The sequence below is a fragment of the Falco punctatus genome (genome assembly GCF_963210335.1).
Source record: "Falco punctatus genome assembly, chromosome: 5".
In the NCBI taxonomy this organism is placed as follows: domain Eukaryota; kingdom Metazoa; phylum Chordata; class Aves; order Falconiformes; family Falconidae; genus Falco; species Falco punctatus.
The window spans coordinates 4,650,190-4,675,704 of record NC_137584.1 but is presented as its reverse complement, the minus strand read 5'-3'; the positions used below and the strand labels follow the sequence as shown (position 1 = coordinate 4,675,704).

At 41.8% G+C, this 25,515-nt stretch overlaps 1 protein-coding gene across 1 annotated transcript in view; it reads left to right on the top strand.

Annotated features, from left to right (window-relative positions):
• Nucleotides 1–25,515, top strand: part of LOC308064656 (uncharacterized protein) — a 150,352-nt gene that overhangs the window by 1,125 nt on the left and 123,712 nt on the right. The window contains exon 2 of the mRNA XM_080389434.1: nt 10,153–10,443. The gene's annotated coding sequence lies outside the window, so the exon portion shown is untranslated. The remainder of the gene's footprint in view (nt 1–10,152; nt 10,444–25,515) is intronic.

The window sequence follows — 25,515 nt, the reverse complement described above, 5'->3', positions numbered from 1 at the left end:
TCCTGCAAAACAAAGACAGAGAGGATATATGTTGCCTCTTCTAAAAGAGATTGGAAAGCTGAAGATGCTGGGGAGGTAAACAGTACAGATGGAAAACTTGTTTAAGCAAAAGGAAACTTCTTTTGGCACAAGAATCTTATTAATGCATGCAGATTGGAAACCTGAAAAAAGTTTCTTGGCATTGGTGCAAAAGTTGCTTCATTGGATGGTACCTGATCAGTGAACTCATTTATTTGTCATAACAATCTGTGAGACCAGAGTACTGTATTAATTGCCTAAGAAGTTCTCTTCCAATCACACGTTGGCCAAACAAGTGCTATTAAAAGTGTAAATTATATAATGAATTATTATCCTGATCTTTCTTTAGCTGAGTATACATCGGAATTAACTGGTATGTTCTCAAGATTAAGTAAAAATTATATTGGTAGAAGTACCTGCGTGAGGCCTTGTTCTGAAGTAGGAGGTGAAGTTTGGAGGGAAGGGGGATTTTTGGCTTTATTTTATTTCTTGGAGAAGGAATATCAATCTCTTTTTCATCTTTTAAAGCTTCACGCTTGAATCAGAGCAAGTGGTGGGAATTCTTGCATGTGTTAGTTTTAAGCACTTTTAGGAAAGGGTGAAAATGACAGCCTTGTATGTTTGACACGAGACTCACAAGTGGGTGTAGTACCACAAAGCACTGCAGCAGCAGACTGGAAGCTGGGGGCGAGACTGTTCATGACTTTCATCGCATAGTGAGAACAAAGACTAATGTAGCCTGAGTGCACGTACACTGAGGCTTCTGTGGATGAGGTACTTTTTTTGCAAAATGTTTTTGTTCTACAAGATCTGTTTTGCTATTTAAATGAGAAACAGGAATAGATGCTATGTGTGCTTAGTTTTTGGTTTCATACCAGCTAGAACTGGCAGAAACAAGGAACGGGTAGAGCTGTAAGTCAAGTGGAGAACCTGCCCTATAAGGAAAGTTTGAAGGAGTTAGGCCTTTTCTGCCTGGAGAAGAGAAGGCTCAGGAGAGGACCTCATCACAGTATTTCAATACTAAAAAGGTGACCACAAAGAGAATGAAGGCTGTCTCTTCATAAAGAGCCACATGGAGAAGAAAAGGGGCGATGGGTACCAGTGGCACCAGAAGAGGTTTCATCTTGATACAAGAAAGATTTTTTTTACTGTGAGAACAATCATTGACTGGAACAACCTCCCTAGGGGAGTGGTGGAGACCCTGTCACTGGAGGTTTTCAAGATGTGACTGGGCAGGGTGCTAGCTAATCTCACCTAGCCTCCCTTTCCCACACAAGGTTGGACCAGATGATCTTTCAAGGTCCCTTCCAACCTGGACTGTCCTCTGTTTCTAGGAAGTACACTAGCAGGCTAGAAACATTTCTGCAGAAGGCAGCCCGGTTCATGTCCAGTTCACAGTAGCCAACAGCAAGAGTACAAAGCAGGGTCCGGCAGCTCCAGCCTGGCTGGGTGCACAGGGGTGCCTTGTGCGTGGCTCTGCCTTCTGGTTGTTTGTGGATGTGTGTTTCACAAACAGCCTGTGTATACATATGGAGGACCTAAAGATGCCATCAAATAGTCATATTTCTAATTGATGTGTGATCCACATGTTACGTAACCGTAACCAATGTGCTGAAAGTCAGTGTTTTGTAATGTAAATAAAAATCACAAAGTTCTGTCTCTTTTCAAAGAGGTACTTGTTAACTTGCTTTGCCACACGTCATTAGGATGGCATATCTTTCTAGAAGGTATCTTAAAAAATGGTCAGTCAAAATCATCCGTAATCAAGATAACATTCTTACCAGTGGAAGAATAAAGCAAATACAGTCACAGAAGAAGGAAGCAAGCCGTTTATATCATTGTATCGCTTGTTTGGTAATGAAATATGGACATTGTCACCTGATTTACTGGGAGCACGAAAAACATGATGCTCCCAATTAAATGAGATCGAATAGGAGCAAAAGTCAGTGTAAAACTGGAAGTGACAAATCACCAGAAATTTTCCTGTCCCCCCTAGAAACTTGCAGTCAGGTGGTACCTGACCACTGTCGGTAACTGAGTGTTTCATAAAGGCAGTTGTTCTTCAGGCCATTACTGTAGCCGGTACTTTAACAGCAAGATCAATATAACAGAAGTACCGAGACAGTTAACTATTTAAGACCTAATTTTTGGCATAACCTCAACAAGTTATAGTATTAAGCATATAATTCTTCAGTGAGCACAAATATATCTATCTTTTGGTATCAGACCAGTAGGTTAGATGTTAATGGCGCTTGAGAGAATTTCTGTTCAGTGAAGGTCAAGCTGCTGAATGTAAAATCATTATTCTCTTTTATACCTAGTAGTTCATAAATTTACTCCCTGCAGTAAAGCTCAATTTCTTTAAGATTTGAGATAATTTTAACCTACAGATGCTTCCTTCCAGTGGAGAATCCAGCCCCAAAGACACTGAATGTTTTATGTGGGAGCTGCTCTCAGTCATTACCCTTGATACTCTTCTACCCCATGTGATCAGCTTGTTTATTGAAGCAAGAGAAGGAGCCCAAAGAATGCATTGTTTCCTGCTGACTCGATTTTTTGAGTTTTTACTCAAAGTGAAACAAGAGAGGAGGAAGAACACTTAATTCATAATGCCCTAAAAATGGTATTTAATGAGGTCTTTGGGAGATGAATGTTTGAATCCCCTCAGGCAGAGGAAGGATTTCAATGGTGGTCTGTTGCACAGTGACTAAACTATTTAGATGAGAAGGGTTTGTAACAGTGATCCTCGCTTCTCCTCCATCTCCTGTTGGTCAGTCTAGCACAGCATTTGGCTTGATTTCCTTGCAACCCCCCTAAACCAGAACATTAATGCTGAGCAATTAAAAACCTGAAAATAACACAGTGTGCAAATATTTCAGAGTAGTGGCTAATTTTTCAAGTTGAGAAGCTTGTAGTACCTTGTGTCATGTGATGGAGGAGCAGAGGTGCATCTGCGAAGTGCTTTCACCACGGCTACACGGTGCTCTGCAGCTTTCTCCTCTTGCATCTAGGAAGAGTCTGCATTGAAATACAGTGAGATACCACTGACCATATCACTGCCTTCTGGGGTCAGGTAGATCAGATTTTCTAAGGCATTTTGTTGTCTAAGTCATTTACCTTGATGAGACCTGAAGATCTGTGCCCTCTTGGGAATCTAGACCTGTGTCTGTTGGTCCCTACTTGTGAAAAGGAAGGAATATGAAGTTTTGTAAAAAACTTAAATGCATAGATCTCATGATTGTGGGAGGAAAATCAAAAGATAGCTGAGTCTAGATTCAAAGCCAGCCTGAAATAGTAACTTCGAGAATTGCGTATTTTTAATCTGAGAAAGTCTGTTGATCTCCCAGGCTGTGGGGCATATAGGGCTAGTGGCACAGCAGTAAGTGCTGGGTGAAGTGCTGGGTAAGTGAGTCTTGGGTAAGTCCAAGTAAGTGCTGGGTGAAGGCAGCAGCCATAGCTCTGCATTTTGTAGAACAGTATGTACTGGGATGGGTGACAGATCCACCCTGATGGAGACTAGGGATGTGGAGATTGAACTTGGGGAATCTGGGGAGAGGCCATGACTTCAGGGTGTTGGTTTGCTGAGGTGGAGAACATGGTGAGAGGGAGGCACGTGGCAGGAATTGGTATTGAAGTCTTTCTGCCAGCTGAAATGTGTGTTTGGAGAAGAGGGGTGCTGCTTGCATTGGGTCCGTTGGTGGGTCCGTAAAGCGTGGGATCCTAAAAGAGCAGCTGGGTGCAGAGGCATTGCTCTTGCATATGAACACAGCCTGGCAGTCAGACCACAGTTGCTGATACTGCTGCTGATTAAGGCAGGACTTGCTGCCACCATTAACGATGGGACCTGAGCTGACTGCTTGGAATCCTTCCTATGAGGCTTGTGGTATAATGTATACATTATAGTTCAGATCACACTATCCAAACCGTATGTACAACGTGCAGCCCAAAGTGTATTATTGGGATGCAAAAAATAGGGAGAAAGTCTATAATCTGTTGTATATAGGTTTTGGATTCATCTCAGCAGAATGTGATCACCTGAAAGTTAGTCATCTGGTTTCCAGTTGCCTTTGGTCAGCAAGGAGAGATACGAATCTTCAGAAGGTATTCCTTCCCATCTGTCGAAGACATGTATATGTTAGGATGTGATGAGTTACTGTTTGGAGATGTCTCTTTGTTGACTATAGATGGAGCCTATATGACAAACTTCAGTCAGACACTTAGGGCTTGATTCAGCTTCCCACCCATAGCCATTTAGTGACTTCGGAGGCCCCCCAAAGATTTCTGTGACCTCTGCATGGGGCTGGTAAATGTGACATAAGTCATGAGCTGAAGGTCCAGGAAGCATATCCTGGGGAATCTGAAATGGTACTAGATAGGTACGTATGGGCAACTGGACTGATCACCTAATTTCTGGTTACTTGGAGTGAGGTGAGAGGAGTTCTACCTTTCGGATCTGATCCCAGCCCAGCTAAAGCCAGTGTCCGTCTCTCAGTAGAATATAGCTGCAGGTGGATCAGCCCCTGAACTCTAGATGTCTAAATTCACAGCCTAGCTTTGTGTGGAAGAGTAAACCTGAATACAATTTTGTTTTGTGGGTTTGATCCTGCATTGTTTCCGTTAATGGGAGGCTTTCCACAGCATGAATGCGAATGGGTTTAAACTTTGTTTTTATATTGGGAAAAACCCACAAAACAAAAATCCCCCAAAAGAATACACCCCCACCCCCCACACCCCCACCCCTGACAACATTATATTAAAGACTATTATACATGCTTTGACACAGTTTATCCCAATTTGACCCGAATGTTGATGTCCAGTGAAGAACACCCCAAAATGAAGTGTCAGGAAGTGCTGCCCATTGATAAAATGCAGAAGGAAGCTTGCCTGTTGGTTTGGCTGATACTGAAACCGCTTAGGAAAGAAAGGACTGGTTGCTGTGCTTTATTAGGGGCGTTAAATTCAGAGGTGCCTGTAAGAAGTTACATTTGAAAGTGTGAAAATTACATTTAACAGAGCTCTTAAAGTATGAGGACTAGGTGACTTTCTTCTGACAGCGAGCAATTACTTAATCATACACATTTCTTTCACTATGTGAAAGAAATGGAGAAAAGCAGGTGATAGTTCCCTTCGGGCATCTGAGAATTTGATAACCTTATTTCTTCAGATGTACTCAGGAATATTAGTGTCTCTAATCTCTACATCAGTCACAGAAAAGCAATAAAAAAAAGTCATCTCAAAGATCCTGGCATTAGTTTGTTTATGTCATAGCCTTTTAACTTTGTGAAGCATTTTGTGGGGGAGGAATTTGACATGCCTGATGCAATTGTTCTCTTGATTCAGTGTAACTAGAGAAATAAATTTGCAGCAAATGGAAGTCAAGAAAAGAAGGCAAGCAAATGTAAAAGGAGACATTTTTCTTCCAGGAAGTTTTTACATTAGACTTCTGAAAGATTTTGGCTGGAACATGGGGTTTTCAGAAAAAGTAATTTGACACTGAGAGAAGTCATGCATCGCATATGTTGCTGGTGCCTGGGTCTGTTTCATTTGTCTTAGAATTTTATGTTTATATGATGGGTATTTCCTGACACTGTGCGGTGAAAGAAGTCAATACTGAGGCCATTTTTTTTCCCCCACAAGGTGGTACTGTGGTACCGACTATAGAACTCTTGTTTTGGCTATAGTTGATTTATTTCTGGAACCCTTCTGCAGATGTTTTAAAGACAGATTTTTGTCTGCAAAGAAAGTTTTGGTGTTAGAATCAAATTTCGTAGCAGAATGGTCTCAAGAATTTTTCGGTGCGCTTTCTTTTCCTAACCTTTTGTCTCATTAAAACCAGATTTTATTGCAAGTTGCAATTGGCAGAAAAACTCCATTATTGCTGTTTGGTCTTTTTCACCTTTTGTTGCATTTTTAAAAATCCAATCAGTCCATTTGAGACTCCCTTGTTTTTCAAACTAAAACAATAGCTCTTCTAAGTTTATTCAGGTTAATTTCTTTTTTTTCCTTTAGTTACATGTAAGTAAAAAGGCACCTACAACTAATTACAGAAATGAAAATAAATTACAAACATGAAATATTCAGGAGAATGCAGTTTTCCCCCTGAAAACAGACCTAACCACTAGCAAGCAAAGAAACAAAACATAATTAATTGCTTAAATCAACCTCTGTGGCAGTACATTGGGTTTTTCCAATTGCTTGCAGAGTCTGTAAGATCTATTGTGAACAGCTCCGTGTATTTGTGCACCCACCGTCACATTTGAGAGCTTGCATAGTTTCTGTGGTCATGTCTATAGTACTACACTACCATAGTTTATAGCTTATATTAGAAAATGGAATAAGGCTAGGGTAGAAGCCTGAGCGCTAGTCTGGGGGTGTGCATGCTGTTAAATGGTCAGCATAGTCCTTGGCAGGGCTTTGGCCCAGGACACCAAGTACTCCCCCAGATGGAGTTAATCAGAGTTTGACCATAGCCTGTTTTACAAGTAAGAGAGTTATAACGATATGTGCTGTGCAGTGATTATTGGTCTCAAGACCGGAGGACAGGCCCTGGTCCATTTTATTCACCAGTATCAGTGTAACCACTAGGACCCACTGAGCCATGCTCGTGCTCAAAACTAAACGTACTCCGGTAGGTTTGAGGCTGCTTAGTTTTAGAAACATGAACTCCTGTTTTTTATGATCTAGCTTTTACATCCATTATTTTTCTGTGTGTGGGCTGTTTCTGTTCATGCCTTGTACATGTATATACTATGGATGGCTTGAAAAAGCGGTTACGCTACAGGTACTGGTTGTACAAGACATGAAGTGTCATGCACGATCTACAGTTAAAAGCAGGGGAGGACATCAAAATGAGCTCCAGTTATATAAAATGAAGGTTTTTAATGCATTTAGAGGACCACATTTAACTTACTAAAACAAAAATGATATTAGAAAACAGTGATTTATGCCTTAGTGATCACAGAATGACAGAATCACAGCGTGGTCAGGGTTGGAAGGGACCTCTGGAGATCATCTAGTCCAACCCCCTGCTGAAGCAGCTTCACACAGAGCAGGTTGCACAGTCAAGTCCAAGTGGGTTTTGAATGTCTCCAGAGAAGGAGACTCCACAGCCTCTCTGGGAAGCCTGTCATAATATATAATAGCTTTTTAAAAAATGTTACTTAGTTTTCTGTAGGTTTTCTGTATATTCTTCATGAGTGGAAGAAATACATTTGAGAGCTGAGTGTGGCTATCACCTTTCAGATCTTTTCAAATAGCATCCCACTCCAGGTTCTTGTGCTTCAAGGCAGGCCAGGGACTGCAGTGTGCATTAGGCAAGTGATAGAGACCCGAAGCAAGTCCTGAATTAACGAGGTGCGTCCATGTAGCATTGTACAATCGTTTATCAAGGCAGAGTGAACACCTTGAGTTCTCAAGCGGTCTAGCAGGCCTCATTTGCCAGTGTCCTCAGCCTAGCCTTCAGGGCCTCTAGGTTAGAGGATTGAGCTGGTCCTACTGGGGTGAAAATGGGACAGAAGATACTCCTCTTTTTAGGAATATGTGACTTCTCAACACAAGAGAGGATGTGGGAGGCATGGGAACAGCAGATAGGGGCTAAAAGAAGAGATGAAGGGCTACTAATTACCTCGTAAGTAATGTTTGCAAAGCAGATCATTGGGGTCTCTTGTCAATATTATGGTCATGTTATTATGCTGGAAGTAACATGAAAGTAGGATAGGAAGAGCACACAAGACACTTCTACTCAGACATTCTGTACACTCAGCAAACGGGAACCCTTTCTTTAGGTATCAAATGCCAAGCAAAGAATTTATCTAAGATTATATCTTCTCAAAGCATTAAGCTAGGGTCTCTTAAATGCCTGCACACCCTACCTGGAAAATGACCTAACAGCATCTTCAGCTGTTGGCTCTGATTTTGGACAATCTCCATCTATTTTTGTTGATAAAAGCTTCTTTATTCCTACTATTTTCCCCCACTACAAAGAAGGCCCCTGAATCCTGGGGCTTTTCTGCAAATGTGCATATTTAGAATACACTTTCCGTGGGTTCTTTTAGATTTCCATTTTTTCTTGATGGAAATAATTAAGAATATGAATTCTATATGAGAGAAAAACATATCCAATGCCATGGGAAGGTGTTCTGGACCTGGGAGCAATGTCTCAAATGTGTTTGAATGAGATTTAATAGAGAAGAATAAACGTGTCTTAGGCAGGCTCTTGAGACTGGGTGATGGGAGAAATACGCTTGGAGGAATCACACTGAAGTTGTTTGCCAATAGTACATAGATAGGATTGCTGGTAGGGATATTTAGTAACATGGGTATGGTTCTTGTTTCCAGGACTTAGAGTTCATAAAAAACAGGTGAAAAGAGATTAAATGCTTCTCTGACATCATTTTTCCATGTCAGAATTTGCTGTCGGTGCCACAAGTCATCTTTGCAGGGGGAAAAGTGAGCTACGTAGCTACAAGCAGGAAAGGGAGGTGTGCGTATGCCCTATAAACTGAGAATCTTGTTTCCCATGACACTGGATCCTGGTAACAGTATTTCTTTGTTATAAAAATGCACTTCAGAGATTGAATTGAAGCCATACAAGACAATTTTAAGAACTGTAGTTCTGAAAGCAGAGGAATGTCACACACAGAGTAGCAGACACTGAAGATACTTGCCCTATGGTTTCCAGCTTTGGTTTCTGTTCCTAAATGCTCCTTCTCTGAAGCCTAAGAAAATTGTTAAGTTGGACTCACCCCTTCACAGGCCACACTTAGCTCACATGCACTCTAAAACATCTGCAGACTGATGTAAACCAACCATAAACCCCAGTGTTTTACGAGCCATTTTGGGCTTTAGGGAACCTCTACTAAAGCACAGCTTTGGTATTATGAAAAGAAAATTAAGGGTCACCAATTTGAGATGGCCACCAAGGGGGTCGGCAGGATCAAGATTGTAAGGAATCTTTCAGGAATGCACTTAAGAGGTAACAGATCTAAGAAAATGACCTTTGGAAGGTCTCTTACTCTCCTGTTATTTGTCAGTTGTATGTCTACATGATGCTCTAGGGTGAAGTAGCTTGACCCTCAAAGCTTGGGAGTCCATATGCTTTCCTCTTCTATGGCTTTGTCATTTTTTTGGAATGATTCAAACATATATTCTAGTCACCCATAAAGAATGGATTCTGCTTTATCTAAAAAATGATATAAATTGCTGGTCTGTTCTATCTGGAAATGAAAAGACCTCAGATAAAAGCCTTTCTTTATTAAGGAGTCAAAGATATTTTAGATCTCATTTGGCCTTCACACCCTACTCATTCCTCCTCTCTTTATCTAGTGGTGCTCTGCTGATAGTTATTATCCTTTTCAGCTACTCTAAACACATATTATTAATTCTACAGCTGTCTTTCTACCTCCAGTCCTTTTAATAGTAAGCTCACTAAAATCCTCTAAGGCATCCTGTAATCCTTAGGATCACGCTGCATGTTTCTCACCTGAGCATGCATACTCCAGTTCCCTCTGAATGGTCCATTTGGGTCATCCCCTTCTTGCTCTGTTCCCTTGCTGTCTCTTTTCTCCTTGCTGTGCTTCACTATCTGCATCCCTTCATCTCCTGTATCAGGAAGACTTCTTTGTCCTCATTTTCTGAATGTTTTTTTCCATTCATCAGGAAGCAAAAAAATCAAGGAAATGGGCGATAAGGCTTGTAATTGAATCCCACCTGTGCGGTGGGTTCAAGACCTAGGTTGAAATATTTCAGTGAATGTCCATTTTGACACTACAGCTTGCTTTTTGCATCATATAAAATGGTTGGCCTAGACTACCGTAATGGTTATATTGGCTGGTTTTAAAATCCAGGGCTTCTTCTTTAAAGACTCACTTAAATAACCCACCACTTCAAACAATTACTTCTCTCTTTCTTGATTAGTAATACCCTCACATGCTCTTTGCTACAGTGTTGTTTCATCTTGCATTTGTTTGTCCTAACTAATTTAGATATTAAATCCTTGGTGACTGTCAAAGTGTCTATCTATGCAAAGCACACTTAAATAAATTAATTTAATAATAATTAATAATAAATATGCCAGCTGAAAGCTGTGCATCTGAGCTAGCAGGATGACACTGACATTGATTTATCTTGTTTCAGGAGCAGTGCTTGCTGTTCCTCTGCCATGGCTCTTTGGGAAGCGCTGTTATGGCTGCTGCGCTCTGGGGGATGTCAGGTCACCCTCTCACAGTCCTCCCCATCGGATAGTCACTCTGCCTTGAACCTCATCACTCAACAATTTGAAATCCAGCCTTCGGAGCTAACACTTTCCTCAAGAGAAGAGGAAAACCCAAGAGGAGAGCATGGAATCTGTTTTGGAGGAGAGGATCCTGCAAGTCCCTGATATATCCCAAAAATCACTTCACAACTAGTGCCAGTCCCTTACAGATGGTAAAATTTTTACGTCTTTATTCATCCTTCTGTGTGTGGTAAATTATTTTTTTTCTCTCTCTTCCCTCCCCCTCCTCCCTCAGTTTCCTATGTGCAAAAGACTTGCAAAGTAAATGAGTGCTTTTGTGAAACAGGCTCTGTAAACACTCAGGTAGAATCATTGAAGCTGGCAGGAAAGAATTCATGTGGTGTGCGTTAACAGTTGTCTAAGCTAGATCACTATTTAATCTGTTATTCCTGGTGGGCACTACCTTGTAGAAAAATAATATTATTACAGATATAATCTTCAGTTTGTAATAAACCTCAGGAGTGGTCTGGTGGAGAAAGGGGAGAAGGGAATCCTGACTCAACATTTGGCATTCATCACCTCCAAACCAAAAGATGTATATGGATTTGATGGAATGAGATTTGAATACTTTTTGGAAAAAAGAAAATTTAATGTCTTCCTGAGCAGAGGTAAACTGGGCAAAATCTGCCCTTCATGTGTCTGCCTTTAGGATTGTGACTTCTGATAGGAGCAGGTTAGTCACAGTATATATTGCCTCTATTTCAAGGGAAGAAAGGATTACTTTGCATGTATTTTCTCTGGTCCATCCCATAGCTAGAACTACAATAAAAGCCAGGAAAAGAATAGCTGTATAATATGTAGCAAAGGCAGAGGAATTATTGTAATTTGTATGATTATTAATCCATCTGAACATGACAATTTTTACCAGATAAGGCAATGGCTAGAAGGTGCTCACTGTAGTAGCAGTTTTACTGCCATCAAAATCATAAAGTATTTACTACCACAAGTAACGTCTGTCACTTGGGGTTTGTTCTCCCACTTCACCCCTGGGGAAGAGGGTTCAGTGCTCATGAGCTTTGTTTTTTGTAGAATCTTAAATTTTTACGTAGGTACAAAATGCACCTTGGAGGAAGTTGTGGGGTGCTCTGTGGGATTCAGGAGCTGAAGACCAGACCGCACAGCAGTTATTTCTCAGGGGAATAACTTTTCTTCTTACTACGTAAGGCTTCATTGTGACAGAACTTCCCAAGTCTGGGGAGTACCTGCAGTCTTAAGCTTAATTCAATACTTTGTGGAGTCAGTGGAGAAAGTAATGTAATTTGTTCACTGTAATCAGCTAGTAGGTGTGTGTCTCTGAGGGTCTGATTGCTTCGTGTTCAAATAAAATGCACTGTTACAATCCAGATGCGAGTTAATGATGGCATATATAACTAAGATGGACTTATTTAGGATGGAGTCTTTTAACCAACCAGAGATAAAAGAAAGCATTATCGATGGATATGGCTCCTTGGGAGCTTGGCGTGAATGAGATATCCAAACCTAAACTAAATACTTTGGGCATGTAGCGTCAAAGAAAGGATATTGCACAGTGACTACAAACTTTTTTAATATTGCTGCAGAGCCTCCAACACAACCTTCATGTCTCTCAAGTTCCAGCTTGTCAGTAATTTTTTCAAGCAGAAGCTACATTTGGCCCATGTGGTGATGCCAATGTACTCTCCCTTAGCTTCTCCCCAGCTTTTTCCTTAGCAATAGCAAAGGTGTGGGCACTTACGGCATCTTTTGCACTTTATGGTGATGTGTGGCTCATTACCAGTTTGGGGATACAGTCAGTGGGCTCAGCCACCATGCATATGCAGCTGTGATTTGAACAAAGGTGGGGGATAATAAAGGCTATGCAGAACTGCGTGTCACTGCTGGATTGTTGGCTTTTTAGTCTGCATCATCTGACCCCACCATTTCATGCCTGCATGTAGGTGCTGACAACGCCTTGAGAGAGAATTGTTTCTTGCAGAACTGAGTTTTTAAGAAGTCTGTTGACAGACAAGTGTTTTTCTCATTAGTACTTTTTAGGTGCTTCTAACCCTGAAATGAGCAACTATTTTAGCCTGTTCCTCATGATGACTTTCGCTTCTAGACAAGACAACAATACCTGTCAGACCCTTTAAGAAGGCACGTTTGCAGCTTACCCCAGGATCTCATACTTGCTATATTGAAGATCCTATCAGCTTCATATGAAGCAGAGAAATGCTACATAATGGTCTTCTAATTGTTGTTTCTTTTGACGGCTAAATACCAAGTCATTGTGAATGAGACTCGTCAGCTCAAATGCAGCTGTCTGTAGCTGAGCAAATCACCTTCCTTTATTAATTAATGAAGAAAACTAGGCAATTGGTTTTATACCAAAGTAGATACCTCAAACATACGAGAGGTGATGAAACCTGGAAATTTCAAAATTAGTGACCTGATAAGGTCACTAAAATTAGTTCAGGCCAAGAGATAGGCTGTTCAGGCTTAGGGGACAACAGATGACTATTTATACTTTACTTATTAAGAGGAATCTTGGTAATCAATATTCCCCTCTTTTGTAGTACTTTACAGGAATTGTTTTTCTAGTAATTTCTGTCTTTTTTTCTCTTTGGGAGAAGAGACTGAGGATTCCTTTCTTACTAATTCAAATGTGACTTCCATCTGCATTTTTGATAGGCAGTTCTACCCAGGGTTCCCTGAAGGAGCTGAAACTGGAGGATGTGTGTGACTCAAACAAATGCAGTGGGCTCAAGGCAGGACTAACTGGGTGCTATTTTATGGGCGGTACAGGAGGTCAGATTAAATGATTCGGTAGTCCCTTCTAGCCTTAAAATCTATTAAAACCCCTGAACAAGTTCAATAAAAATGTAATAATGTTTTACAGAAATTACTCCAAGGCCCCTAAGAATTAAACAATAGTCATTAATAGCCTTTTTATGATGTTTTCACTATATATTTCTAGAGCAACAAATCCTACAGAGAGGGATATATTTCTCTTTAAATTGATGATGTGATGGAGAAAAACATTCCTAACTCGAACAATAAGCCCTGGTAAAGCAAAAAACCTTGTTTCCTAGTGTGGGTGCCTCATATACATTTGCAAGTAGGAAGAATAGTAATTTAGAAATGAGAGAGGGATCGTACTTTAATGTGAATTTTCAAAGCATCACTCTGTGTATCATTTAGACAACCCTTGGCTCAGACCGCTGAGTGCAAATGCACGAGCCAGTGTGTGTGGGCAGTGCGAGTCATTCAATTTTCCTACTATGTAATAATAAAAACCCAAATGCTGGTTAAGCCAGCATTTAGGTCTAGAGAAGGAAGCTGTGATAATGCCATGAATCCTTGCACTCAGGGATCAACAGTGATGGCATACAAAGCAGACACAATGACAGGCAGACTCTTGCTGAACTGATGTTGAGCTGAGCTGCAGACACATTTATCCAATCTTATTATTATCTTGCAGCTCCTGTACCCTGACTAATACCTCTAAGAAAATGAGTGGTGCTTTAGAACATGGTAACTCAAGCCTATAAGTATTAAATACATTTGAAAACAAGTTAATTCATCCTGGTTAATATCACAGATTTCTGGCCTTTCTTCCTTCCTCTTAATCTACGCAGTTATGTCTGGTTTACATTTTAATGTAATATATTGTACTGTAAAGGCAGTAGTTTCAATTCATGGTAGTGAAAAAGAATAGAAACCTGGAACTGCTGCAATACCATGTGCCTTCTGGGGATCCCTGTAGCCAAATGTGTCTGGAGAACTTCCCTTCATAGGATATAGCTTCTGCATCATCGCTAGTAAGAGACATGATTAACAGCCTGAAATATAGTTAAATACCTACTCTGCATGCACAAACAAGTTTGTTGTGACAGAAAAAATACTTCTTACTGCTTTTATTAGTAATTACTGCACAAAGACTGGACTAAGAATTGTTCTTACAAATTTTATTTGTGGAGAGACATGGGTATTTAAAGAAGATCAAGTGTGGAAAGAGAATATGATTTCAATAATTTTTAATAATCAAACCATCACATTCAGGTTTATAGTCTGGTTGGCAATAGTGTGATGGTCCAAATGAAGAAAACTGACAGTGACGACTGTCAGAAAGGGAGTATTAAATAGACAGGGAAAGAGTCAATCCCCTAATTCCATTACAGTATTCACAGATAAAAAATAGCCAATTCAGTGGCACATAAAACACTGAGACGTTCACTCTAGAGAAACTTGGCGAGGCCATTCACATGAGCAGAATATTAATTCCAATGGCAGAAATTCTGTGTGTAAAATTGAATTGCTCAAGACTCAGAAAAAGTTTGGGGTCTGAAGTGCTTAAAAGTGAAGCATTATTTCTAGCTGTATATAACCTACTGAACTATGGAGACTTTAAATGCTAAAGAAATGTAAATACCTTTTAGTAATGTGCTGATGGTGATGCTTAGTGATGCAATGAGAGATGTGGAAGTGCTGATAATGATACTCTTGCATAATTTTTTTCTCCATGTAAAAGGGACCAGGATGTGAATTAGAAGCATGGGTATGGCACAGCAGTGTCCACAGTCCTTTCCCAGCCCTGCTGGGGTTGGAATACTATAAATATTCCTGTGAGATTTTGATTCAAAATGGAGCACAAATTATGGGAGGGCTGAAGACTGTTTATTGTTGCTGGAGCAGTAAGATACAAATTAATAAAGAAAGCAGCAGCAACAAAATGCTGCCGGTCACAATTTGTGATATAAAATTAAAGTAGACAGCCCAAAGGAGCTAGTGACAATAAGTAAATAACATTTACAAATATGCTGGAGGAAAAAAAAAAAAGGCAAAAGCAAGAGAAGCAGTCAGTCTCTTGATAGATGACAAGGGTAATAAAAACCAGAGGGATGAGGCTTTGCACAATTCTCTTATCTTTCTGGCCTTGTTCTCACTCATGCATCCTAAGCTGGAAATGGGATCCTTTCATGTTTAATGGGAAGGGACATATAGTATAAAGGAAATAAGAAGAGCAGACATATTCCAGTGCCTTCAATGCTGCTTGTGTGAGCTTATCACCATATGGGGAACACAAAATCTTCAACGCTGTGGCAAAGCTCAGCCCCAAATGTTTGGCAAGGCTCACAAAACTGCAGTCAAGTCCTGCCTTTCCTGCTAGGTCTTTACATGTGGCCCCTCCACCTTCCCACAGCATCTTCACCCTGGTATAAAAGAACCCATCACAGCCCTGCATGGGCACTCCGGGACTACATGGGTCAGGAGGCAAGCAGCTCTTGAGCTTCTTTCTGCCTCTGCTCTAGCTCCTCCACAAAGGGTTTATCTGCCTTTCTGGTATCATGTGCCCCTGTACTGTGGGTCGTCTAAAACTCTTCCTTATCTGCTAGAGATGTGCATCACACAAAAAGGACGCAACACACTTGAGTGACTTTTTTTGACTTCCCAGATTCCGTCCTAGTGCAGATGAGGCTTTTTTTTTTCAGTAGATCAAGCTACTAAACCAATGCTCCAGTCCTTGTATTTCCCTGCTCTTCTCCCTCTGGGTGCCTTGACATCGGCCACCTACTCTTGCAGGCGCTGCCAGGATTCCCATCGCAGCCTTGCCACAAAGCCTCCTTCACTGGTGCCTGTCTTCACCCCCTGCCCTCCCAGCAGCTGTCCCTCACTGCCTGTCCAGGATTCACGGATTTCTCAGTGCCACTCCTTTCTCCTGCCTCCCTCCCCCCTCCTCGGCCTCCTTTTCCCCCCATCTTCCCATCAGCAGCAGCCCCTGTCTCCATGTCAGCTCCGTGCCCCTGCCTGAGCTCAGCTGTTAACAGAAGTCCCTGGTGTAACATACAATTACATGGTTACGAATTATGGGGCTCTGTTTAGTAACCAGACCTTTGCTTTACTCCAAGTGGCAGAATGTAAGTACACTTGAAGCTTTACTTTCTGTGGAAGTTTAACGGCTGAGGCAGGGAGCTACATCTGTGTGGAGAGGAAGCTGGAAAGATTTATGGAAGGAAGGTAACAAGAGCTTGACAAATAGTGAAGTTATCCCGTAGAGGATCCCTGTGCTCCTCTCAGCCTGCCTTCCTCGGAGCCGGAGCAGCGCCGGCCTCCAGGGCTGTTCAAAAGGGCTCTGCAAACCCGCAGCGTGGCGGGAGCGTGACAAACGCAGCCAGAAACGTGCTGGCAGCTGGGACCTCCCCGGGCCCGTAAGCTGCTTCTAGCTGGAGAGGAGTGGGATGGAAGGGCGAAGGAAATAATCCGGGGGAACTCCAGATGAAGAAGGTGCCCGGGCTGGCTGCCGGGGCCTGCACACCGGCGGGCCCCCGGGGGCTGTCCCACCCCAGGGAGAGGGCTCAGGCAGCGCTGGGCTTGCACTTTGGTGCAAGATCTTAATGACTTTGGCGTATTTAGGAGTACCATAGAAATGCTGTTAAGTTTCTTTATGCAGGATTGAGTTCTTCTTAGAATGAGATGTTTACATTTTCCCCCAGCTGTTGGTTTTTGTTGTATTTTCTGTGAATGTGTTCAAAAATGCTTCCTGGGGTGTCCCGGTGCCTGTGGGGACCCGCGCCAGGGGCCTCTGGGCGGGAAGGTGCATGGAGGTGCCCGCGGCCCAGCCGGCCTCGGCGGAATGCAGGAAGAGTCTTCCACTCTGGCACGCCGAGTACGCTGTGCACGCTGTTTATCCTTCTCTAGCTGGTACTGGCCTAACATGGCTACGCTGCTCTTGCTAATGTAGCAGATTTATCGGGAGCAGATTGCCGGTGCTGCGGCCTGGGTTTGCCGTAGGAGCCTGCTCAGGTCGCGAAGCTCAGGAGAGCAGTGGGTGACCCGGGCAGCTGGCCCTTCACACCTGCGTGGGCTGACACTGTGCCCTCCAGCACCTTCACTCAGCACAAAGCTTGGAAAAATCAACAAGTAAAACCTGTAACAGGCTGAAGTAGATTAACTAATGCAAAGTGCTTTTCTTCCCCTGATGCAATTATGAGCTAGTTCTTCGTTTAAATAAATACGTTTTTTGCCACTAACATGCAATACCTACAATTCCTCGTTTGAAAGCTGTGGTTTGATCACGCATTCGTGTGTGCAGAACGTATATCACATATGCATTGCTTCTGTCTATAGAAAATAATGAATGTATAGAAAGAATTGTAGTGAAATTCCGTAATTTCACTACATAAAGTAAAATTCCCACAGCAGTGTTGCTGAGCAGCACTGAGAGCACACACTTAACATAAAAACCATTCCAGAAGAAAAAACATGTCATATGTATGATGCAATATGATAAAGCTAATACCTGTCTTGGAACCTGAAGTTTTGGATCTTGTGATTTCTGTGTGTTTAGCATTTTCAGATGTTGTGATAGCAATCTTTTCCATTAATTTGCCATCTAGTTGCAAAAACAAAGCACTGCTTTTGTTTTATTTGTTTACATTTTATTTACAGCATTCCTGCTTTACCAGAGGTGCGTTAAATTATTAACAGGTTATGTCCATGTTCAAAGAAAAGCTAAATTGAATCCAGTACAATGTGGGTTTATTAAAATACTGGCTAACAGATTCGCTTTGCCCACAAAACTGTGCACTGTAGTCTGGAATATTCCTTTTCCAATTAAAGCTATTTATTTATTTTGATTTCTAGCAGTCATGGTGAATTCTTGTCAGTGGTATTTTTTTCCACAGAAATGCTCTGTATTTTTGCAGGAGTAAAACTGCATGTTTAATTGGTTATTTTAACACCTTTAGTGCAATATCTTCATGCTTTAATAGGGCTATAATTTTTAAATGTAGGTCCGTTATTTTCTATGGCATGAACATTGCCAGACTTCTCAAGTGTCTTGCTTCTCACTGGTGTCTCTGATTTCACATTAAAATCCCTCTTTGTCCCTCCTCAGTCCCTGCTGATGACCCTTATTAACCAGAAGGATTTCTAGAGCTGAAAAGCTTATCAGGTTAGAAAAGGGCATGTTACAAAAACGTGGTTTTATCAGAACTTAAAGTAACCATCACGATAAAGAAAGAAAAGCCTGTGGTGTTGCACTGGGCTGCATAAAGATAAGCATGCCGTAAGTTAGCTGACTTTTTCTTAGTATTTTTTCTGCTATGGCGGGATGAAGCGTTAGGAAGCATTTAAGTTTTACTCCACTGAAGGGCATGAACTCTGCGCAGTATCCTGCTTACCTAGCACTTGACTGAACCTTCATGTCATCAGGTCAGTTCTTACAGATGGTGAGAACCAGGTCATTTACCTACTTTTCATATGTGTTTGGGGAAGCTCAGCTGAACTCTTGCCCTCTTTCTGTCCTATCTTGTAGAAAAGGATGTGAGGGATTGAGAGAGGAATATCTGTATGAATGGCTTATGCTGAATGCATGAGGACAGATACTGCATTTGTGTCAGCTGGTGTCACGCCATGGGCTGGCAAGGGGGACTTTGTTCATTGACACTGGTTGGAACCTGGGTTTTTGAGTTGTGCCTCTTTAGATGGCAGTTTAATTGATTTCATCAGAGCAATTAACGTAGTTTTGCACAACTTTCTATGAGTAAAGTTAGCAAAATAGGGCCAATTATGGTAAGAAAAGTGTTACATTCTAAAATGCAGTGTGACTGAAAAAGGCTAGGGCTCATGGTACGCTTAGCCACTGAATGGGGAACTGACGGGGAAGTGCCAAGGGCAGAGGATAAACATGATGTTAGGTGTGTAAGGAAGGAATATCAAGTATGAACAGGAAACTGATGTTTCACATCCTTCAATGCTAGGGAGATATTTGCCGGAATAATAATGAATCTGGCCAGAATATCGTCAAGAAGGATACTGAAAACCAGGGAAGTGTTATTACCCTCATCACAAATCTTTCACCAAGATTTAACAAAGGTAGTTTCAAGTCTATAAATGCACCATAAATTTAGACATGTAAGAAACGATGTATTTTGATTCTCCAAGAGGAGATTAAAAGGTGAACTGATTATGATTTACACTTAACGTAAGGAAGATATTTGTGGAGATAGGTCTTTAATACAGTGGAAAAGCCATAATGGGATCCAATAGTCAGAAAATAAGATGGACAAATAAGATGTGTGGTTTTAGTATTGAGGGTAATTAATCTACAAAACTTAACTGGGAATATGATGGCTTTTCAGTTGCCTGGTGTCTTTGAATCAATAGGATATTTTTCTCAGAGATGGGCTATAGCTCACCGAGACATTGTACACTTGATGCAAGACTCAGTTGTTAAAAGTTCTGTGAGGATAGGAAAGGTCAAGCTAACTGATCATATCAATCATATGATATCATATCACATAATAGCATAGCATAGCATAGCATATTTTATCATCTACCCTTGTACACTTATAAATCAATTATGTCATCTTGTCCAGCTCTACGTTTTGATTCCTGTTTTTATCTGACCTAAGTTTGGGTATAGAGACTTTATGCACAGTAGTCTATAAAATCACGGAGAGGGTCAGCATTATTTCTTGGGAAAATTTGTGAACTGCTCATTTTTCTGCATTTCCATAGTAGTGAACATCAACTGTAAAGCAAATGGACCTTGAAACCCACAGTAATCCCTTTGCTGCCCTGACCAAGTGGTCAGGTGGTATATGATAACGTGTGGCTGGGTTCAGGGTCCACTGTCTCAGCCTGCATAGACATCCAAAGAGGACGTTTTTGCGCAGCCTGAACCCCTATAGCAGTAGTTCATGCTGAGCTGAATATACAAGAAGATTTGAATTTCTTCTCTGTTAAACACTTCATTCTTTTTAAAGTATGTCTTCTTTCAAACAATACTGTAAGGGAGGAGTGGAAATAGAAAAGACCAGTCTTAGGAGGGTTTTTTCTTTGTAGCCACTTAAACCAAGAACATAAGTGAGGATTAAGCTATCTGAACAAATAGAAGGCTGATTCTCCATAAGTTGAGACATGTATCAAAGCAAAATTAAAATACTTCCTTTGCAAAAGTCTGTCAGTATGTTGCTGGTGCTTTTGAAAACACTTGTTTTATTCAAAAGCTTTGTTATAAAATCTTCATGGGAGTAAGGAGATGGCTAAGAAGTAGTCCCCATAAGCTGTAATTGCAGAATCATAGATGTAACAATTATTTTTCTGCTCTTGGAGTCTGCACAGGACTGCCTTTCTCTCATCAAGGATTATAATAATGAAAAAGTTACAATCATGTTGTTAGAGCATGGTTCATACTTTAATTCAAAGTATGTGAGCTTAATTCTGGCAGTGGTATAACTACAGTGAAGTTTATTGAAGTTACTCCACAGAGGGATTAGGTGCTGTTTGCCTCCTCATGCCTCTGCTTTCCACTCTGATAAGATACCTTTATGTAATCAGTCAGGTTTTTCAACCATGGGTGAAATATTGACTATAATATTGTTTTTATCATTTCAAGCCGCAACTTAATTTTTGTTTCAGTAATATCTTTTTTCAATTGGTGACAAACTGTGGTATGTTGTTTCTATTTAGGCTGCAAATATGCAATAAATACATACTCCTGGAGTAATCAGAAGCTGAACTCTAGTAATTATGATTAATACTGTTTGGAAATAAATTGTGTTAATTTCAAGCTTAATGAAATTCCAATAGTCGATTTTCACCAAAAATTATGCTTGCAAGATCGTGCACCACCCCCCATCTGTGATGAATGTATTCATGTTACAGTGCTTTTATTTGTGAGGAAATCTCAGCTTCATTTTGCTCTGCAATGCAATTTATGGCATGAAAATGCTACAATCCAGAACTGTGCACTCCTCCTTTCCAAAGAGCTAACACATGATTTTTGATTTGCAACAAATCCATTGCCTAAAATAAGAAGGAAAAATTGGGGTGGGGGGTGGGGTGGGGCGGGGCGGGGAAGTGGGGGTATTTCAGTGGGGGTATCTCTAATTCTAAAGTCTTTAACGTATTACCAGTGAAGAGAAGCAATATATTCTGACACCTCAAGCACAGTAATATCTCCTGTGTCATCACATTACAGAGGGATTACATGTATTTAGATATCCTTTGTGGAATTTAAGAAGAAATGTGAGGCATATGTTGTACTACTCTTAACCCTATGATGTAGAGGCACCTAGGGAAGCCAAACTGATAGCTGTGCACATTTATAGAGGTCTTCTGATGCTTGGTCAGTGCAGCACAGAGCGAGTTTTCTGGAAAACATAACTTCCCTGAACTGTTCCAGTAGCAGCACGGAGTGTTTGCGCACCCTCCGAGGACCATCTGCGGAGAGTGAAATGGCGTTTCTGGGGTAGGTGTGCAAGTGTTGGCTTGTCTGCAGGGGCAAGAGCACAGTAACTCACTACGGTGGGAACAGGGGAAGCAATGAATGGTGTACAGCCACCGTCCTGGCTATTTACGTGTTACTACCTTCTATAGGCCAAGCTGTAGGGTGTCATAGCCTCTTTTCTTGGAGCAGCTCTAGAGCACACCAACCAAGCAGGATGGGGGAGTGTTACCTGACAGTGGAGGGATAACAGGGGATGGTCCCTCCATCTTTTGCAGAGAAATAGGATTTTTCCTAAGACCTTGGAAATCCAGTCGTTAGTGGGTGGGGAGTGATGGGATTTTCTTGTCTATGTAAATATACTTTAGTTTTGACCTAAGCAGGTTCTAGTTCCGTGTTTGTAACACTTTTCCTGTGGCAATTAAAGTACTTATTCAGTATTTGATTGTATAAAGCTCACCTCAATGAACAGCAAAACTCCCATGGGTGTCTGTAACATCAGGTATTGCCTTCTGTTCTTTGGGTACTCCCAGTCAAATGTGTCTCGACTTTGGCTGTAAGGCAGCTTCCAGGCTCTAATGGTTACTCTAATAGCTACAGAGCATCCCCCACCCTGGGAGCTTTGTTTATCTTTCCTGCCCCTATGTCCTCTTTGTCTCAAACTCTTGACAATGCTGTCAGTTGGTGTGGCTATTGTGTTTACTCTCTTCAGTTTCCCTTTGAAAAGAAGGACTTGGAATTTAAGTCATCAAAACCATGGTTTTGACAATACGAAAACCTTCATCTAATAAACTGTATGTAGAACAAAAATAAATTCAATGCAGTAAGTGAATGAGTTAAGTTTTGTGTCACTGGGGGAGTATTCTATAAAAGCTGTGACAGAGATGAACAATATTTATCTGTTTTCATGTTTCATAGTTTCTCAAACTGCAATGCCAAAAAGGCCTATTAGGATCATCTAATCTGGGCCCCTCCTGCATAAATAGAATTTCACCCAGTAATTTTTAAAGTCAAGCCTGATAATTTCTTTCTCCAAAAATGTAGTCTTTTAGCAGCTTTGTGCTTCTTAATGGTTATTATTGATTTAAGCATCCTCCATCCTGCTCTTAAAAATGCTTTGTTTAAGGAAGGAAAAAGTACACTTTGTTTCTTGGCTGAACAAAATAAGCTTCTTTACTCTTTACTTACTTGGCATTTCTCTCCTTTCTCTGTAACAAGAAACTTCTGCATAGCAGCTCAGGGCATTTCAGGGAATATTCTCAATTGTCAGTAGAAAAAGCTCTATTGATTTCAGGTAGCAACTGGAGAAAAAAATAGAAAAAAGAAAACAGGAGAAGAGAAAATGTGAATACCTGGCATATGATTAGCAGATTCAGCAGCTTCACTCACTTCTGAAATTGTTTATAGACTGAAGGACAGGTTGATAGCAATCACTCACTTCCTCCAAAATAATTATACTGTCCATGTCAGCTTTGCTTATCCTCGCAAAACAGTTTGAAGAGTTGACTCTCTGAGATATTTATTCCTCAGTCTAAAAGACAGGAAAAAACAGTGATAGTGGCATGAATTTTCAGAATTGCATTTGAGGAACAAGCAGGACGAACTGGAAACGTAGGTCAGTTCCCAGAACTATGATATTATTGGTATTAGTGAGACTTGATGGAGGGAGTCCTACAATTGGGGTGCTGAGATGGTGGGCTACAGGCTGTTTAGGAGGAATAGGCAGGGCAAATCAGGAGGAGGTGTTGCACTATAGGTAAGAGAGAGGTTTGATTACACAGCCCTTATATTTAGTAAGTGGATGATGTATGGAGAGCCTCTGGATGTGGATTAGGGGGATGGAAAACAAAGGAGATGTTGTAGTCAGTGTCTACTACTGATGGCCCAGCCAGGATGTCAGCACTGATGAGTTACTCTATAGGCAATTAGGAGAAATTTCTGGATCAGTAGCCCTTGTCCTTATGGGGAGATTTCAGCTTCCCAGACATTAACTGGAAATATCATAGTGCTGTGATGAGCAGGCCTTGCAAATTCTTGAGGTTTGTAGGAGAGAACTTCCTGTCACAGGTACTCAGTGAGCCAACTAAAAGGCTCCCTCCTAGACTTGCTGTCTGTGAATAGAGAGTGGCTCGTGGGGAATGTGATGGTAGGTGGCTGTCTTGGCCACAGTGATCACGAAATAGCTGAGTTTAAAATTTTCAGTGTAATGAGAAAAAAGGACAGCAGCGTTGCTACCCTGGACTTCAGGAATGCAAACTTTGAGCTTTCACAGGGAGCTATTTATCAGAGTTCCATGGGAATCTGCTTTTGAAGGCTTAGGAGTCCATGAGTGCTGGTCATTCCTTAAGAACCACCTTTTAGAAGCACAGGAGCAGGCTATTCCACAGCGTTATAAGTCAAGCAAGCAGTGCAGAAGACCAGCTTGGCTGAACAGGCAACTCCTCATGGAATTCAAGAGGAAAAAGAAATTGTATGATCTCTGGAAGCAAGGTCAGGCTTTGCAGGAAGAGTATAGAGCTGTGGTTTGTTTATGCAGGGACAAGACATGGAAGGCCAAAGCTCACTTAGAGTTGAAATTGGCCAGTGTTGTTTCAGATAATAATAAGGGTTCTTTTAAGTATGTTAATAGGAAGAGGAGGTCTGAAGAAAACATTGGACAGATCCTTGTTGAAGATGGTCATATGTCTAATAATGATGAAGAAAAAGCAGAGCCATGCAATGTGTCTTTTGCCTCAGTGTTTAATAATACTGATAGACCTTGGGCTGCCAGTCCCCTGAGTTGGAGGACCACAAATATGGGAACAGCAGCTTTTCACTTTTGGACACTGAAACTGTAGGGACCAGCTGTGTCAGGTGAATGGACCCAAGTCCATGAGGCCTGATGGGATTAATCCCAGAGTACTGAAGGAGCTAGTGGATGTTATGGCAGGACCCTGTCAATCATCTATCAAAGGTCTTGGCAGTCTGGGGAGGTCCCCACTGGCTGGAAGGTAGCCAATGTTATTCTTCTACAAAAAGGGCATGAGGGAAGACACAGGGAACTACAGACCTGTTAGTCTAACGTCAGTTCATGGAAAAATTATGGAGAGGATTATACTGAGTGCTACTGAAAGACATTTAAAGAATAATGCAATCAACAGGCACAGTCAACATGGGTTCACAAAGGGAAAGTCCATATTGAACTAATTTGATGTCCCCTGCCTAGGGGATGAAGTGGATGTAGCTTTTCTGGGTTTTGAGTAAGGCTTTTGGTACTGTCACTCACAGCATCCTTCTGAAGTTGTCCAGCTGCAGGATGAGTGGGTTCATGGTGTGTTGGGTGAAGAACCGGCTGAAGGTTGTAGTGAATGGGGCTACATCTGGCTGGTGACCGGCCACCAGCGGTGTTCCTCAGGGTTCAGTTCTAGGGCCAGTGCTGTTCCATATGTTTATCAGTGATCTGCATGCAGGAGCTGAATGCACCGTTAGCAAGTTTGCTGATGATACCAAACTGGGAGGTGCTGGTGACTCTCTTGAGGAGCAAGAGGCCTTGCAGAAGGGTCTAGATAGACTGGAGCACTGGGCTATGATTAATGGGATGAAATTTAACCAGTCAACGTGCCAGGTGCTGCACCTAGGACGGAGTAATGCTGGACACAAGTACAAATTGTGAGAGAAGTGGCTGGACACAAGCCCCGAGGGAAGGGGTGGGGGTGCGGGCTGACAGCGGGCTCCATGTGAGCCAGCAGGGTGCCCCGGCAGCCAGGAGGGCAAACGGCACCCTGGGGTGCGTCAGACACGCTGCGACCAGCCGCAGGAGAGGTGATTATCCTGCTGTATCCAGCCTTGGTGCAGCCTCACCCTGAACACTGCGTGCCGTCCTGGGCCCCACAACTTGAGAAGCTGTGAAGGTCCTTGAATGCATCCAGAGGAGGGCAACACAGCTGGCGCAAGGGCTGGAAGGAACGTCCTACAGGGAGCGGCTGAGGACTGGGGGCTTGTCTAGCTTGGGGAAAGGGAGGCTGAGGGGCGACCTCGTTGCTCTCTACAGCTGCCT